The 15,722-nt window shown below is 40.5% G+C and overlaps 1 protein-coding gene across 3 annotated transcripts in view; it reads right to left on the reverse strand.

Annotated features, from left to right (window-relative positions):
• LOC146304896 (semaphorin-5B-like) overlaps positions 1-14,659 on the reverse strand; it is a 41,489-nt gene extending 26,830 nt beyond the window's left edge. For all 3 annotated transcript variants that reach the window (XR_014769292.1, XM_084713754.1, XM_084713753.1), the window contains exons 1-2: positions 14,480-14,659; positions 4,387-4,442 (exon numbers count right to left, since the gene is read on the reverse strand). The gene's annotated coding sequence lies outside the window, so the exon portion shown is untranslated. The remainder of the gene's footprint in view (positions 1-4,386; positions 4,443-14,479) is intronic.
• Positions 14,660-15,722: the final 1,063 nt, after the last annotated feature.

A 15,722-nucleotide genomic window follows, 5' to 3' on the forward strand; every position in this document is an offset into this window, starting at 1 on the left:
CAGTAGTAATATTAATCACCAATAAAGTCAGTTCATGGAAATTTGTTAGTTGGAGCAAATGGACACTGAGGGGGCATCCAGAGTCTCTCCATCAAAATATTCAGCGAGGACCATTTCCGAGGCAGTGTTCTCAGCTCCTTCCTACCGGGGTGAATGGCCTCTCTGTGCAACCTGCCAACTATCTGCCAATGGCCGCTCTCTTTTACAAGTGAATAGACTGAGTTTAGCCACAGTTAAAAAGACACACTAACGTGCCATGGCTGCGCCACAATGGCCGTTCGGGTAATTTGCCAAACCTAATGATGCCGGTTTGGCCCCGGCTAGAGGAGGTAGAGAGCAGGAATCCTAAAGAGGCACACAGCTGCACTGATCCCTCTCTTCCCCTCCTATCTCCCCGCTCTCATCTCTGTCTCCCTCTGTTCTCTTATCATGGACTCCATTTCTTTCGCTTTGTGCAGAACACCACAACTTGGGCGTGTAACTAAATGCACACCCTCTGCTTTCTCTTAAGATGCTCCCTCTGGAGCAAATCTCTCTGCCACTGCATGGCTGAAAATTACTGGTCAGCCCAACAGCAGACAAATACAGCTCCCTTAGGAGGTGGTGGAGACCAAAAACTGAGCTAAAAGGGGAGTAAATATTTACTTACATCCATCAGGTGGTCAGAACCGTGACTCCAAATGAATGTGAACGTCTGTGTCTGCAAATAGTTTGCTCATACATTAGTGATATCAGTTTTGTGAGGCCACAACAGCTGTTTTCATCCAAATATATAGGTTATTTTAACAGAATTTTGAGCAAATCAGCAAAAGAAAATGCGTGTTTCTGTCCACTTCAGGGTGGCGCCAATTCTCCAATCAGAAAACCATTATACCAACACAAAAGAAGAAGGTGCAACAAGATAATGCGATTAAAAGTAGGGCAGGCTATTCGCTAACAGGTAAAAACAACGTACAACACAGGAGGGAAATGTGACATTTCTGTTTGTTTCATGTCTTAATGTGAGGAAGGTTCCTTCAGGATGTATTATGGAGCCATTTGAGCAATACGGAGTGGAAACAGCTGATTAGTCATGTGAGTTAATGCTTTTTTCTATCCGTCCTTTCTAATGCAATACTTCAAAACACACATGAATATATGTTGATGGAAACACATAGTAGGATAGGATAGTAGGTGTCATGCTGTACAGACTGCAAAGCACTGCCAAATGTGTGTTTTTATTATTTTGTTGATGAACATAGCTTTAAGTAGTGATTATCACAAGACTAACATAAAGTGCAAAGACAAAGTTTCAAGTTAAGTGATGCACCAAGCTAAAAAAATTTGAAAATTGTATTTTTAATCCCTGGTAAAAGTGATAATCAATAATTAAGGCACTATGCAGAGACTATAAATCCTCTTGACATGGAGGGGAGGGTTTGTATTAATAGGTTCATCAGTGACACTATTCAACAGTATATTTTTTGCCCAAGTGCATCTATCTGACTTTCTCTGCACAACAGAAAAGTACCAGTGAAAGTCGACAGGACAAATTCATGCAGGACAGCGTATGATTGGACCGCTGCACCAAAAATGGATCTACAATTTATTTCACATCTCTCTAATCTCTATAAACTGAGATGATGCCAAAGACCGTCTTTAAAAGGAGGCTATGATGTCTGTCCGTATACAGTACGACAACTTGATGAAAACTGAGCAAACTCCATCCAGTGAAAAAGACCAAGAGATTCAGTTCAGACCTCCAGAAAAGACGGGATTGAGCAATCACAAGGTCACGTCAGAATCCGTCTTGCCAGCCTTCAAGTCAACGCTCTTATGGCTGAACCCCAGCAGTTTGGACCAATCAGTGTCCTCTGAAGAACTACTGACAGGTACATGCATGGTTTATGTGTGATAACAGACAGAGAGAGATTAACGTAGATGCTCTGGAGAGTATTTCTTCACTGAAAGAAGACCAAAGAACGGCACTGAAGCCTTTTCTCAATGGAAAAGCTGTTTACGCTCTTCACTCAACTGTTTCCTCCAAAGTCCCCGCCCTTTTCTAAACAGCGCCCAAGGACGACTTCCCAGATGGTTCCATGAAACAAACCATCTGGCCGTCAGAATACGAGATTGTTCCCATGAATCGAGAATGAGTTTCCACGGCCTGATTGTCCAGTCGTGTGTGATTTGCTGCTGGGTTGCAAAACTAACATCTGACAATCTTTACAAAACGTACCATAACAAGCTCCATAGAAGTATTATTTTATTGAACTTAATTAGACTGTAACAAAGATAGTATAAAAACCATCCACCCCTTGAGAAACTGTTGTAATTGGGAAAAAAAAGTCAAGCTATTATGTTTAAGTGCGAGTAATTTTAATGGTTAGTTGCAGAATACAAATTATAGTTTTGGATTTTATTATCTCAGTATGATGAGTAGTTTGTTTTCCACTTGTGAGCCACTGGTGTCCTTACATTAATTCTTAAATGTACCTCTGAGTGGCTATTCTGCTTTCACTTGGCTGGTCAAACTAATATCATGATGCCAACAAAGCCTGCCTTTGAATAAGAAACTCTCCGGTGACTAACAGCCTTAGTATTTTAATGACTAATCCATTGCAGCTAATTGATGCTACTGTCATGGAGAGGGATCTCATAAAATCTGGGGCTTATTACTGACCAAAGATGACTGTGATGCCAGATGGGTTTTTTTTCAGTAATAACTCACCTCACATAAAAATATCATCAAAAAAGACTAATGAACTAAAGATTTGTAAGTCAGCCTTGATCCTATTAGTCATGCAATCAACCGGTGTGCGCCTGCCTTTTTGCAGCACACACAAGTCATATATCAGAAGGCCGATATTATCATTATCATATTTGTCACTTTTACGAGCTGCATGTCTGTTTGCTTGACTACACTCCAGTGCAGATAGCGCTCAGTCAGCGTAGGTGGAGCTGATTGTTACTGAGACACTATTGTCCTATCACACCTATATCGCAAAACATCGTCCAATATTTCTAAAATTGGTATTAGGGCTGTGAGCTCATTACCCTCATCACCGCAATTTTTATTATGAAAAGTAAATCTCATGTTGAGATAGATTGCGTGTGCACAACAACAACAACTGTTTTCAACACAGAAAAACTGATAAATAACTACGGTAGACATTCACTTTTGGACGTACTGTACCATGTCTCCAAGAAGACTGCAGTTCAAGGCTGGAAAACAAAGCTTCCGAAAGAAATATGATCGCAAAAGACCCAATAGTGCTAGCATTAGCATTAGCTCAATGTTAGCATTTCCTGCTCAGCTAACTTCTGAGCTAACTCTGTCACTTTTCCAGCAGTTGAGAAATAACAGACTCCTCTTTGGTGTCGAGAAGCTGCAGCTGTTTATTAACTGACACACCGTAACCTGAACTGTACATTTACTGCAACGCTGACAACTTACGGCTAAGTTAAAAGTTTCCGCTCCGCTATGACAAGCATCTGCAGTCTGCTCTCATTTACTTGCACATCACACACACTTATTCACCAAAAGGAGCTATGCTACACTTATGACAGCATGGTTCAATTCCAATAAAAGTCTGATGAAATGTGATTATTAAGGCAGCCGTGGTAAACAGCCAATGTGCTGCTTTGTCACTGCGGTAAGGAAAAATTACAGTCACAGCCCTAACTGGCATCAGCCCCAAAAATCCAGCATCAGTCAGGCTCTGGTTATAAGCAATTATTTCAGGGAAAAAGGAGAGAATAATTGTGATTTTTGCACACAAATTGCCTGGTAGCTGCCTCTAGTCAAAATATTTATCAGTATCCCAAGAACAGAGGAGCAGCATTAGGGAATTTCACACACTGCCCAAGGTTACAATCAGTGCAACATGTGGCTCTTGCTTGACAAAGGCCAATTGCCCTCTAGTGAATGGTCAGGCAAGAAAAATAACACTAATTCAGACATGATTTTACAATCCAGACTGAGGCTATTGATCCAGGGGTGGGTGTCTCCCCTCTGCTTTTCTCTCCTACATTATCCCCATGCCAATTTCAGCCCTCATGCCTCAGACAGAACAAAGGAAATACCCACTACACATTACCTGAAGCCCCCACCAGTGTTAACACATGTCTATCCACGCTATGCGTAGTCTCCGGAGTGCGAGACGGAGCGATACGCGCTGAGGATGGGAACGCAAAGGGAGGAGGGAGAGGTCGAGGGTCATGGTATAGACCATTAAATGAGAGGAAACTGACAGGCAGGCAGAAAAACAGCCGCAAAAAGTAGGCGACTTGGACACAAAGACAGAAAGGACAGCACAAAAGAATAAGTAATTGCACTGAAACAGCCAGCCTCCACATGGAATACGTGCACACAGAAATATATATTATGCAGGAAAATAAACTTACTTGTTCACCATCACCAAACAGGTCCGGCAGACAAACGAGTGGCACGGATCCCGACACTTCACATGGTGAGAGAGAGAGAGGTATGAGAAACAAGAGGGAGAGAACTTGTTACACATCGGCACACAGTGGCACGCTGACCAGAGTGTGTGCAGGACGCTGGGGAGGGGAGGGGAGGGGAGAAGGGGTGTGTGTGATGGGGGAGACGTTGGGGGGGGAGCAAAGCATTCCTGTTTGTGCAGAGCAAACTTTACTCTCTGAATAGAGAGGGATGTCTGCCCTGTGGGAGTGTGTGTGTGTGAGTGTGTGTATTGTTATCCTTGTGAGATTCTGGTTAAAAATAGGTTGTGCTTGGTTGTGTTTTGTCCTTATATTGTGATGTCGCTGCACCACATTTACCATGGATCACTTGACAGCAGGTTTATATAAATCTATACATACAAACACATATTGCCTCTTTCAGACTGATGCACCAGTTGTGCTAAAACAGTCTGTCAGCAGCTGATCGGCAAGTTAATTGCAAACTGCTACCTTCTGATGAATGCAGGTGCTAAAAGCTTCATCAAACCAGAGCTACTTAAAGAGACTCTGCAGAATTCGCAACCTGGAGTCGTGCTATCGCACCGATCAACAGGTGGCAGCGGTAACATCCAACAAGACGCAGCAACGCTCCAACAAAAGCGAGACACTGTTAACCTTGCTCTGCGTTTTCCTCAGCTGTTTTCTTCTTTTTCCTTTTTCATAAAGTTTCAACTTGATTCTGGTTTTGCGATTTGGATAGTGCATTTGGCCAAATTGTGATTTCAATAATAGTGCAATTAATTGTGCAGCCCTGGTAGGTTTGGTAGGTAGTTTTTGGCATTTTGTGTCATACTTGACAGTTTTTTTGGGCACAAAGTAGTTTGATTCAGCTACCAGGTTTCAAACATTTCATCTGACGTGACCCAAATGATCTGGTCTTGCCTTTGAGTTTTACTCTTTGTAATTACTCTTCAAGCCAATAAATGACATTTTTTATTCAGTTTTATTGACGCCTGTGTGCAAATATCACACTAGAGCAGCCTGAACTACTGGTGGATTGATCCTTTACCAAGTAATACCAGGGGCAGGATCATGAATGTCACGAGGGTTATCGTGTAAAATTGCAAAATATGCAATTATTTACAACTCTCTGAATAAATTACAACCAAATAATTTGCTAAACACGAGGCATTTGTTTTCAGTATTTGTGGTTTAATCACATGCATGACAGCTGTGTTGCACCAGCAGAGATGCAAATACTGCAGAATTAATTAAGTTCATGGGTCCAGGATGTCATCCGACATGATGTATTCATTTTTTAGTATATTTCCTCCCGACACCAGTTTAGATTTTTTGTTTCAGCCCTACAGCAAACAGAACCTATTTGTGTAATTCTAAATTGCGCAGAAGACATTGCAGATGCAAATATTTCACAATTAGTTTTTAAGCTGGTTTTGCAAGTCAAAACATTTCCCTTTCAGAAGCTTATTTGCAGTGTGAGGTGTATAGTTTTTTTTAAAAAAGCAAAGCCTAAAACTTTAGTGCTAATTGTGTTCTTACAACAATTAAAATGCACTGAGTCGCAGAGCTGCAGCAGACTATCGGCATCTAAATCAGCTTACATAAGGTCAGACGAGAGGGTAAGTGCTCTGATTTCTTTTACATCATTTGGATACAAAATGAGCCTCGGTGTCGGTGGAACACAGCTGCGGTATCATCAACGTGCAAATGAATGAGGAGACAGAGTCAATAGCAAATGCCATTAGCTCTGACAAACATTTTGTTTGCCTAAACAAAGAAATCCAGCCTGGCCTCCAGAGTCACCTATCATGGCCAACAGAAAAAAAAGTGTTACTGGTAGATTTGATCGAATGTGACCCATCAATGAAAAATCACATTTCACATTTCATGAACACAATTCTGTAAGCAGCTGTTACATGAACTGTGTTGTATGTTTCATAATCTCGGGTCCTTGAGGTTCATTCATGTCCCACTGCATCATTTCACAGACACATTCTTCGCCTCATTCCTGAATGGCTTTTGGTTTGTGGTACATTTGTGATATTTACTTTAGCGTGCCAACACAACTGGTGGCATGCTGGGGTTGTTAATCATCCCTGAACGCAGCACTGGCAGCGAGAACAGGAGATTACAGGGATGGCTGACATAAACACTAGAAAAATACTGGGTGTAACTAAATGTTTGTCTTCTATTAATACACTATAAACATTCAGGATTAGCTCAACATCAACAACATCAACAGAGGAGAATCCCCAGATCTATTTTAGACTTCAAAAGGCAAAGCATTAATTAACCTTCTGTCATACTAAACTCAAGTAGTGATTGAACTTTAAGTTTTGATTATTTTATCACAGATACAGTATGTGCTCCTACAGTTAAGAGTGAAGTTTTTCCTTTTTTTACACCTCCTGTCCTTAAAAATTCTCCTGAAAACAGTTTCTGGGCTTCACTGCAGAGCCGGTGGGTGGAGTCTGGCCTGGTCCAGCTCCACCTCTAGGTCCAGCCACAACCACAAGACCAACAGAGGCCAGTTTGATGACAGGGGATACAGCACCAAGGTGGGGATTTTTTTTACAGATTTGGTTCCTGGAACCCTTGGGCTGAGTCGGCTGGACTGGGCAAAGCCTCCAAGATCGATAGGGAATACAGTACTGAGGTGATTTACGTAATTTCCTGATGGATAAATAACTTTACATGTTGCTAAGCAATAATTGCTTCCCCCTAGAAGAGTGCCAGGTTTTAAAGCATATTTGATATAGTGGCCAAACTGTGCAAATACAACATCACGTGATGCACTGCAGCCCAAAAATAGTTTTTCTTTTAATTTTATTGTGAAAGACGGCTGTAAAATAGTGGATAAATTTGGTGTAATAACATTTGGAAAGTCTAGTCATCCCCTTTATCTCCTTTCAAGTTAGTGGAGAGCTACACAGAAAGTTAGCCACTCGACCTTTGGAGGTCTATACTGCTGTCGCTCCATGTGCCACACAAAGCATGCATCAATGAGCATCTTTCAATTGAATGGAGACCCGCCTCCGTTACTGTATCCTGTTCTCCTTAATACAGCCATGGTTGCAGCTAGCTGACTCAGCTAACGGCAAAACAGTTAGCAGTTAAACTCCACCTTAAACCACCTCGGCACTACATTCCCCGTCGGTCTCTGAGGCTGTGTTTAGTCGCAATCAGAGGCAGAGCAGGACTGGTCATGCCTTTGCCACAGTAGGACGCGGGTGGAGCTTCACTAAGTCCACAGAGGTAGAGGTCAGGCTCCACCCATGTGGCTCTGCAGTGAGCACCCCTCGTCCAGAGGGGATAAATCTGAAAATCGCTTTTGGAAAAAGAAGGCGAGCCTGCTCAGGGATGGAGATCTTCATGCAAACAATGCGAAAACACAGCATTTCCAAACATAAACATAGTTTTCAAAATTACTGTCTAAGTGTAGATACACTCTGTGTCAACAAGCAGGAAATATGGCAGGTCTCTGTACTGCTGACAGAGACACTAGTCATGCACGGCTGTAGAAGTGGATGCCAATCTAAGAAGGGAAAGGGGTGACCTCCTATTCAGAAATTAATGGCGTCAATAAATCATATTCCGTAAAAAACGACAGGATCGTTTAGCTTCCCGTGTGCCCAGCAGAGCATAAGAGACAAATAACACTTCCCGGCCTCATCCCCAACCTTTACAGAGCGGGACATTCATCTCTCTCAGCCTCAGCCTCACCACAGCAGAGTACCAAACCCCCCTAGGAGGATGAATGGCTCGCTCCTGTGCAAACTTCAGGATGACCTCCTCCGGCTCTGTTTTTACAGCCCTCCTGTCACTGCTGAGGCTGAAAGATTATAGGCACAGTGAGGCGCAGGGGAGTGCTGAGCAAAAGCCAAACTAGGATCAGTGAAAGATGGCCAGAGCAGAGAGAACAGAAGACTTCGGGGGGAGAGGGGGGGGGCTAAAAGAGGGCAACCAACCTGTCAACTTAAGGGGTGAATATGATAGCAACTTCTATATCACCTTGTACGATTCCAAACATGTTTCAGGTCTGGTTCAGAGCACATCCAGCCACCTGTGATTGCCTCTAAGTGCCACCATCTTTTGAAAAGCCCAAATCATTAGTGGCGCGTTCACCTCCGAGCGCTCCGAGGTTAATATCAAGTAGATGTTGTGAGCACCTTGGAGCATTTTATGTACCATCTGCATTGTATATATTTGATCGCCTGCTTTTTGTCGCCATCATTTCAGTCTCAGAAGAGTGTAATTTTAAAACATCAGCGCGTCTGCTAATCAACTCATTCAACCCGAGGCAGGTTTTGCTCAGCTTTCTTGCAAAAGCACAGCAAGCTAAAAGATGCTCAAAACTTTTTTAAAAATACTGATCCTAGCAGCTGCAAGTAAATTTTATATCAGAGGAGGTGGAGGGTTTATATCAATTTAAAAAACATTTTAGTTAATCTCCAGTCATTTCCATTAATCCATGGCCAGCTGTGAAAGAGGCCTACAGCGGTTACCCAACAACTCTTAACCCCCAAAACCAGCAGCTGACCCTGACCCACCCGCCCCGTCACGGCCCTCAATGGACGCCTTGTCCGACACACAGCGCTCCGCTGTGAAACAGGTCTGTGTGTCACAAAGAAATATTGACTTTTAATACTTCAAACATTCGGCTCGCTCCGTTTTTAAACAAGCCTGGCTGTGTTGATTTTTTGAAAACCCCCGCAGTCGCTGAGGTTTACCTTTCTACCGGAGCAATAAAACCAGGCTTACAGGAGCCTCACACACACACACACACACACACACACACACACACACACACCAGCAGAAGCAGGGTGATGGTGCAGCTTAAAGGTTAGACAAGCAGCTATTTGTGGTGATTTGCTCATGAAAAATCATCCCGGTTGGAGAATTTGACATACCTGGAAATATCCTAATGTCAAATGTTATGAGGCTAAATATAAGATATCAAATTCACCTAGCTTAGCGTAGCTCCAGGATGTGCTAAGGGGTTAGCTGCTAGCCTAGCGCTGTCCAAAGTGAGAGAAAGGTGCCTGGTGTCTGACAAACCCAAACCTGTCTTATTTACATTTCATATCTTATTTATTTACTGCGTAGAAATAGAAATGTAAAAATGAGCGATTGTGGTTTTAGGGAGCAGTTCAACTTTGAGCTATTTCTTGACCCAGGTTAAAGGTTAGCAATTCAAAAGACTTCACCGAAACTGCCACTCACTCGCGAGCGGTCTGACAGTGCGATCTAGCTGAGGGGTTACTGAGTGCTCCCCTCTCCTCAGCAGCTATCACGGTCTCGTCGCCGACGCTGGAAGACTGCGGCTTTCCACCGAGTTTTCCGGGAAAAAAAGTCATGAAGTCCTAACAACTTTCCCTGAATAAATAAAGGTTAAACACACTCGCGCACAGTCTCGGATGAATTCTGGGCTGTGCGAGTGGAGAAAACCTTAACACCCAGCCGCCTGTCCATCAGCCCCTTTAGCGCTAAACTTGCTCCTTCTCTCCTCATTCATCTATCTCTGCTTTTCCACTTCAGCCTGACCTCATGTGAAACTGTGGAGGTCTGTGGGTAACACATTCAGGCATCCACTTTAATGATTTAATGCCACTTCCATTTAGGGGGTTATATATTAGCAGCAGCAGTTAAGTCCTTGTATGTCCCTGCAGTCCCTGTTTCCATTCAGCTCTGAGGCAGATTTTAAGTGGCGGAAAATAAAAATAAAACATAAATATACTCTACAGTAATGTCTTTGACCATTTACTGGCAATAAATACATCTGATGTTTCCTGCGTGATTGGTCCTTGTCTGTTTATGACTGCGCACAAACTACTTTTCAAAGGTTAGTTTGACCTTTCTGCAGAAGCAGAAAAAGTTCTTCGCTTGTGGAAAAAAAAAGAAAGAAGTAGAAGAACTGATTCGACTTCTTTACTCACGTAAAAATGAAAAAGTAAAGGCTCTGAAATGTGTCAAAGTATAAAAGTAAAAAGTCAAAAGGACATTTCTACTGACTGAACCTCGTCTTTTCTCTGCCGTCTTTTACACGATTTCCTTCTTCTTACGTCTTGTTATGTCATTTTCATCTTGTCACATTGTTTTTGTCTTGTTACATTACTTTTGTTATTTTCATCTTGTTATGTTGTTTTAGTCTTGTTTTGTCTTTTTCATGTTATTATGTCTCTCACGTTGTTTTCATCTTGTTGTGTCGTTTTCTTCTAGTTACATCTTCTACACTGTTTTCATCTCATTGTGTTTGTGAGTGAGATGCAGTGATTGATGCACAAGGAACTTTTCTATGCATTCGGTCTTGATGTTTGGAAGTCGGTACACAAAGATGCAAATAAAAACAATCAATAATTCCCCTCAAATGCTTTAAAATTAAAGTGGCGAGCCAGATTTGAAAATGTAAGGAGCAGAAAGTACAGATATTTTTGTATAAATGAAGAGAGTGAAAGTAAAACGCAGTGTGAAAAATAACCTGAAAAATCTACTTTAGTAAAGTAAGTATTTGTACTTAGTTACCTCCCACCTCTGCCTTTCTGAGGGTGTTTTTCTTCTTTAGCTATAAGCTTCTATTCATTTCACTGTGGTGTGAACAACAGCATAACAGACAATAAAGGCAACGTGATGGATTATTGAAGGACGGCAGGGAAAACATTCAAAAATCCAAAAATAAGCCGATGAGCTCAGGTAGCAGTGTTTGTCAGACGTGTAAAATATTGAATGTTTGGAGGTTTGTTGTGTGTCCCACGGGTGTGAAGCAGGGAGAAAGATGGAGGAGAGGAATTTCAAATTAAAGGTTTTGAATACATCTTGAATAAGCTATTTTCGTCTGTCTAATTAGATCTGTACTGAGACTGAGAAATGGCACGGCAGAACAAAAAGTGTGACAAGGTAGTTCAGGCTCCGCTAGTTTTGTTGCTCAGCCTATTATGCTTTTGTCTGAGCGAGCTGACAACTTAAAAGGGGCCTATCAGGACACATATCGTTGACAAGGAACGAGAACGGGGAGAATTCAGCTGCAGGCTGCATGTGGACACGAAGCTATTTGAAACGTGAAGGCAAAACACTGGAGCGAATCATAATTTTCAGCTCTTGTATTCACATTATCATGCAAATGGTAAATCTTGAACTTGTCAGGAATAATCCAGTGTAAACTGTTAGTAATGATCGCACACGAGCGAGGGAAGTGAGAAAGAGGTAAACCGATCTCCACTAAAATGCTGCAGTTTGTTTGTTTGTTTATCACCGTGGACTATAAGAAGTGTTTGTTAATGATTAATGATGTGCAGTTTGTTTTCTTCACTGGAAAAAAATCACAGGAAATTAATGAAATCAACTAATCTTTTCTGATTAACTTTGTGCAAAAGCACAAGTTTTATTTATTAAGTGAATTAAACTAATCTTCTGGTATTTCAGAAAACTTCATAATTGATTAACATGAGTTTTTTTTAGCTTTAAGTGTGAGTTGAATGAACATATTACACAGAGTTCAATCATGTTCAGCCCAAACAATACTCAATTTTTGCTGCCAATGCTGATAACGATATCAAGGAGTAAAGAAATTATGACGTCAATATTTTTATTTTGTTGGTTATCAAACACTTGTAACAAAAGTATGTAATGATTGCAGGATATTTTACAGTTTGACATTAAACTTTTTTTTAAAACCCTACCAATATAATAAGCATCTTGTTTTTATATCTGTGCATATCAGACACCGATAGAGCCAATCAATATATCGGTCGGACTCTATAGCAGATCTTTTTTATAGTTTGATAAAATAAAACACATAACACTGCAAATATATAATATATATATATATATATATATAATATTTGACATATTGTCTGTAGAAGGAGATAAAGTTTGTCTGTAATGCTCATCAGTGTGATTTCAACTAATTATCTTAATTTTAGTGACTTTATTAATATCAAGTTTTGAATCATTACAAAAATATCTCAACTCGTCTTTTCAATTTCAGTCAACTTAGAATTTTAAGGCAACCTGACGTGAACTTTTTTAGATTAGAACAAATTATTTTTACAGTGGTTTACCGTGGCAGACAACTGCAAATTAATGAGGCAAAAAAAACGCTGCGTGGTTTTAAGCACTGTTCGGTTGATCAGGCCAAATTCAACAGAAGAACTTGACAGTATTTTTCAGTGTGGTGCCACAGTAAACAACAAAGTTAAAGTTTGTAAAAGTCATGATGAAGAACCAGTAAAGTCTTGCCGAAATGAAAAAAGCAGAAGACTGTTGCACATCACCCCACCAAGAATACAATATAGTAGGGGTCACCAGTAATAGCCCATCAACACTGAAGGCTGCTGCGCCTCAGACACGCTGAGGGAAGGCAGCAGGTATTACTGAAGCCGCAATAAACATCACAGGTTTATGATCTACTCCTGTGACAGCAAGCACGCCCAGAGTCCCAGTTACATCACTGGAAATGTCCCCATCACAGCCTACAGGATTCCACTCAAACGGAGGCGAAGGCGACGGCTTTTTTAAATCAGTCGCTCTTCCGCCGGAGCCTCTGAATAATGCACTTTGTTACAGTGATATACAGTTAACTGCATCCCATTCAGATTGAGTCCTCAGTGAAGTCTCTGCAGTTTATAAGAGGAACAGAAGCCGTCTCAGTGGAGCCGCTGAGCCACTCTGCTTTCTGCACCACAATCCCCTGCTGCCGGACTGGGACTACAAATCGAGGACAGGGACTGAAAAATTCAATTCAAATTTAAGTTTTATCTATTTTTGCTTTATAAAACTTTGGGGAGCTAAACTTTCCTGTCAGCTAGATAAGAAATGCTGCTGGGAGCTCCCTGCAAGATAATGTTGAAAAGTTGCAGGATTTAATCAGACAGTTCTTTTACTTAAAGGTTCAATACGTGGAATTTGTCTGCTGCTGTTAGAAAGACGGATGATTGTTGAGTCTCCGTCCTGGAACGTCAAATATGGATGCTTTGGGTTGGTGAAGCATCCCGATCACAGAAAATAATGAAAAAAGTTATGACTGAGATTATTTTTATGATTATTTCTTCGAGAAAATCCTGCACAGTTAAGTAGCAATACCATAGTGCAAAAATACTCATGTCACAATAAAAGCCCTGCATTTAAAATATTGCTTAAAGTATGTACTTAAAGTACCAAAAGTAAAAGTACAGATTGGCCAATTTCAGTGTAACAAAAGTATTATATTCCTGGATTATATTTATTGATGCATTTATCTGTTTATGTTGTAGCTGGTGAAGGTGAAACTCCTTTTAATTACTTGATAAATACTGCTGGGTAGTGTTATCTATAATAATACATCACAATTGTTCATTATAAACTGTTAGATTTAAATTTCGTATCAATAATCTGGATCTAAAAAGTTAGATATCAGTGTGTATATGTGTAAATAAAGACATAAATGTACAAAATAAAACATTAAATGCCTCCAAAATTGAATGGAGTGAAAGTAAAGTACTCAAGCATAGTACATGTATCTCAAAATTGTACTCAAGTAAATGCAATTAGTTACATTACATCACAATAATATTGGTTGCCAGTCTCTCCTTGATTACTAATAACTGGTAACTGTATCGGTAAACAATCAGGTTGAACACTGGTAGATTCATGGGCACATTTTATTGCAGCCTTCTTTAAGATTTTGATAAATGTGCAAGCAGAAAAACAGCAACTTTATGAATGAAAAACAAACAAAAAAACTGATTATTTAAACAGACTGTCAACTTCCGTTTGTACTGCTTGCATCAATCACAATTTGTTTTTCAGAAATACGTTTTAATGCAGCAACTGTTGCTTGGTTTATGGATGCCGAATTAGAGAATATACACTAACTACGGGTTTATTAAATGTTTTCCGTTAAAATGTCTTTTCTTTAAAGCGCGGCAGCAAAAACAGCTTAATTTTTGAATGGAGTTTGGTGTGAGTTCCCTCAACGCCGGAGCCGAATGGAACAAAAAGCGATAATAAGTGTCTCTCCGATCCTTTGAGGCTTCCTCGTGAAAGAAAGTTCAGACAGTTAAATGAATCTCGAGCTTACCTTTCACTTCTGGTTCATCACGGGACTCCTGGTGTTGGCTGAACTTGTCTGGTTTTAAGGACAGAGGTGGCGCAGATTCACGACGGCAGTCCGCCACCCGGAGCTCTGGACTCTGCTGCGGCTCTCTGACAGGGACCGAGGTACAGGTTTACTGCAGACCAGTAGGGGAGCTGCTGTCCGGAGACACTGTGGACCAAATGTGTCATAAACTCTGTAAGTAGGCTAATATCTGTCTGAGAAGTAAGCAGCTATTATCAATATCGCCAAAGTATTAATGTATCAATCTAGTGTCTTATATTTCCTCTGTTTATATTCCCTTTTTAAAGATGTTATACTTGTTCACATTTTATTTTCTTATTTACAGCTTCCTTCCTGTTTATATCGCTCCTATTTTAAACATTTCCTCTTGTTTCTCTTCCCCTTTAATAATAACATCCTTGTTTATACTGTTTCTATTTGATACTTCCTCCTGTTTACAAAGTTTGGTGACTTACTCATTATTTGTTTTTTTATTGATGTTATTTCTTTTCTGCTCTTAACTTTGCTGCTTTAACACTGGAAGTTTGCCCTTCCTTAGCTTATTAATGATGAATTATTTATTAAGTGTTGACAAGCTAATTGATAACCTAATCATAAATCATGTAAAGTGGTACCCACAAATCTATAGTAGCCTATGAGCATCACTGTTAGAGGAATAGTCTACTATATTTGGAGGCATTGGAAAACATTTCTAAAATAAACTAGAACTTTTTATTTTTTTCCAGCCCTGTTGAATTTTTATTGTATTAATGTACTTTAATTAAATAAGACATATTTTAATTAAGTTTTGTCCTGTTTCTGGAGCCAATTCCCCAATTAAATTCTAAATATTGTTAGTTTTTGACTTAATAATCTCTGTAGCTTCTTGTCCCTTAAGACTCGTGGTGGACAAAATACTCAGATTGCAAAGAGGAGGCCCCCGGGCCACGCTGATGCTCTCTGAGGGGTCTTGGAACAGAAGAGTTTGGGAACCTCTGGCCTATCTGACCTACAAACACACTAATGATTTCATTGGCAGACTGGGTGCCCAAGTCACTGCAAGAAAAATCATTTGAAAAGCTCTGCTGCCATCTGCTGGGCATTACTTGATACACTCATTGACAAAATGTTGGAACAAGCAGATATAGATTATAATTTATTCCCATTTTTTCCTCACCTTTTTCTTTAACAGTTTAATTTTTGCAAAAAAAAACAACTTTTTCTT

Source organism: Lutjanus erythropterus, chromosome 24 (genome assembly GCF_056507025.1).
Source record: "Lutjanus erythropterus isolate fLutEry1 chromosome 24, fLutEry1.hap2, whole genome shotgun sequence".
In the NCBI taxonomy this organism is placed as follows: Eukaryota; Metazoa; Chordata; class Actinopteri; order Lutjaniformes; family Lutjanidae; genus Lutjanus; species Lutjanus erythropterus.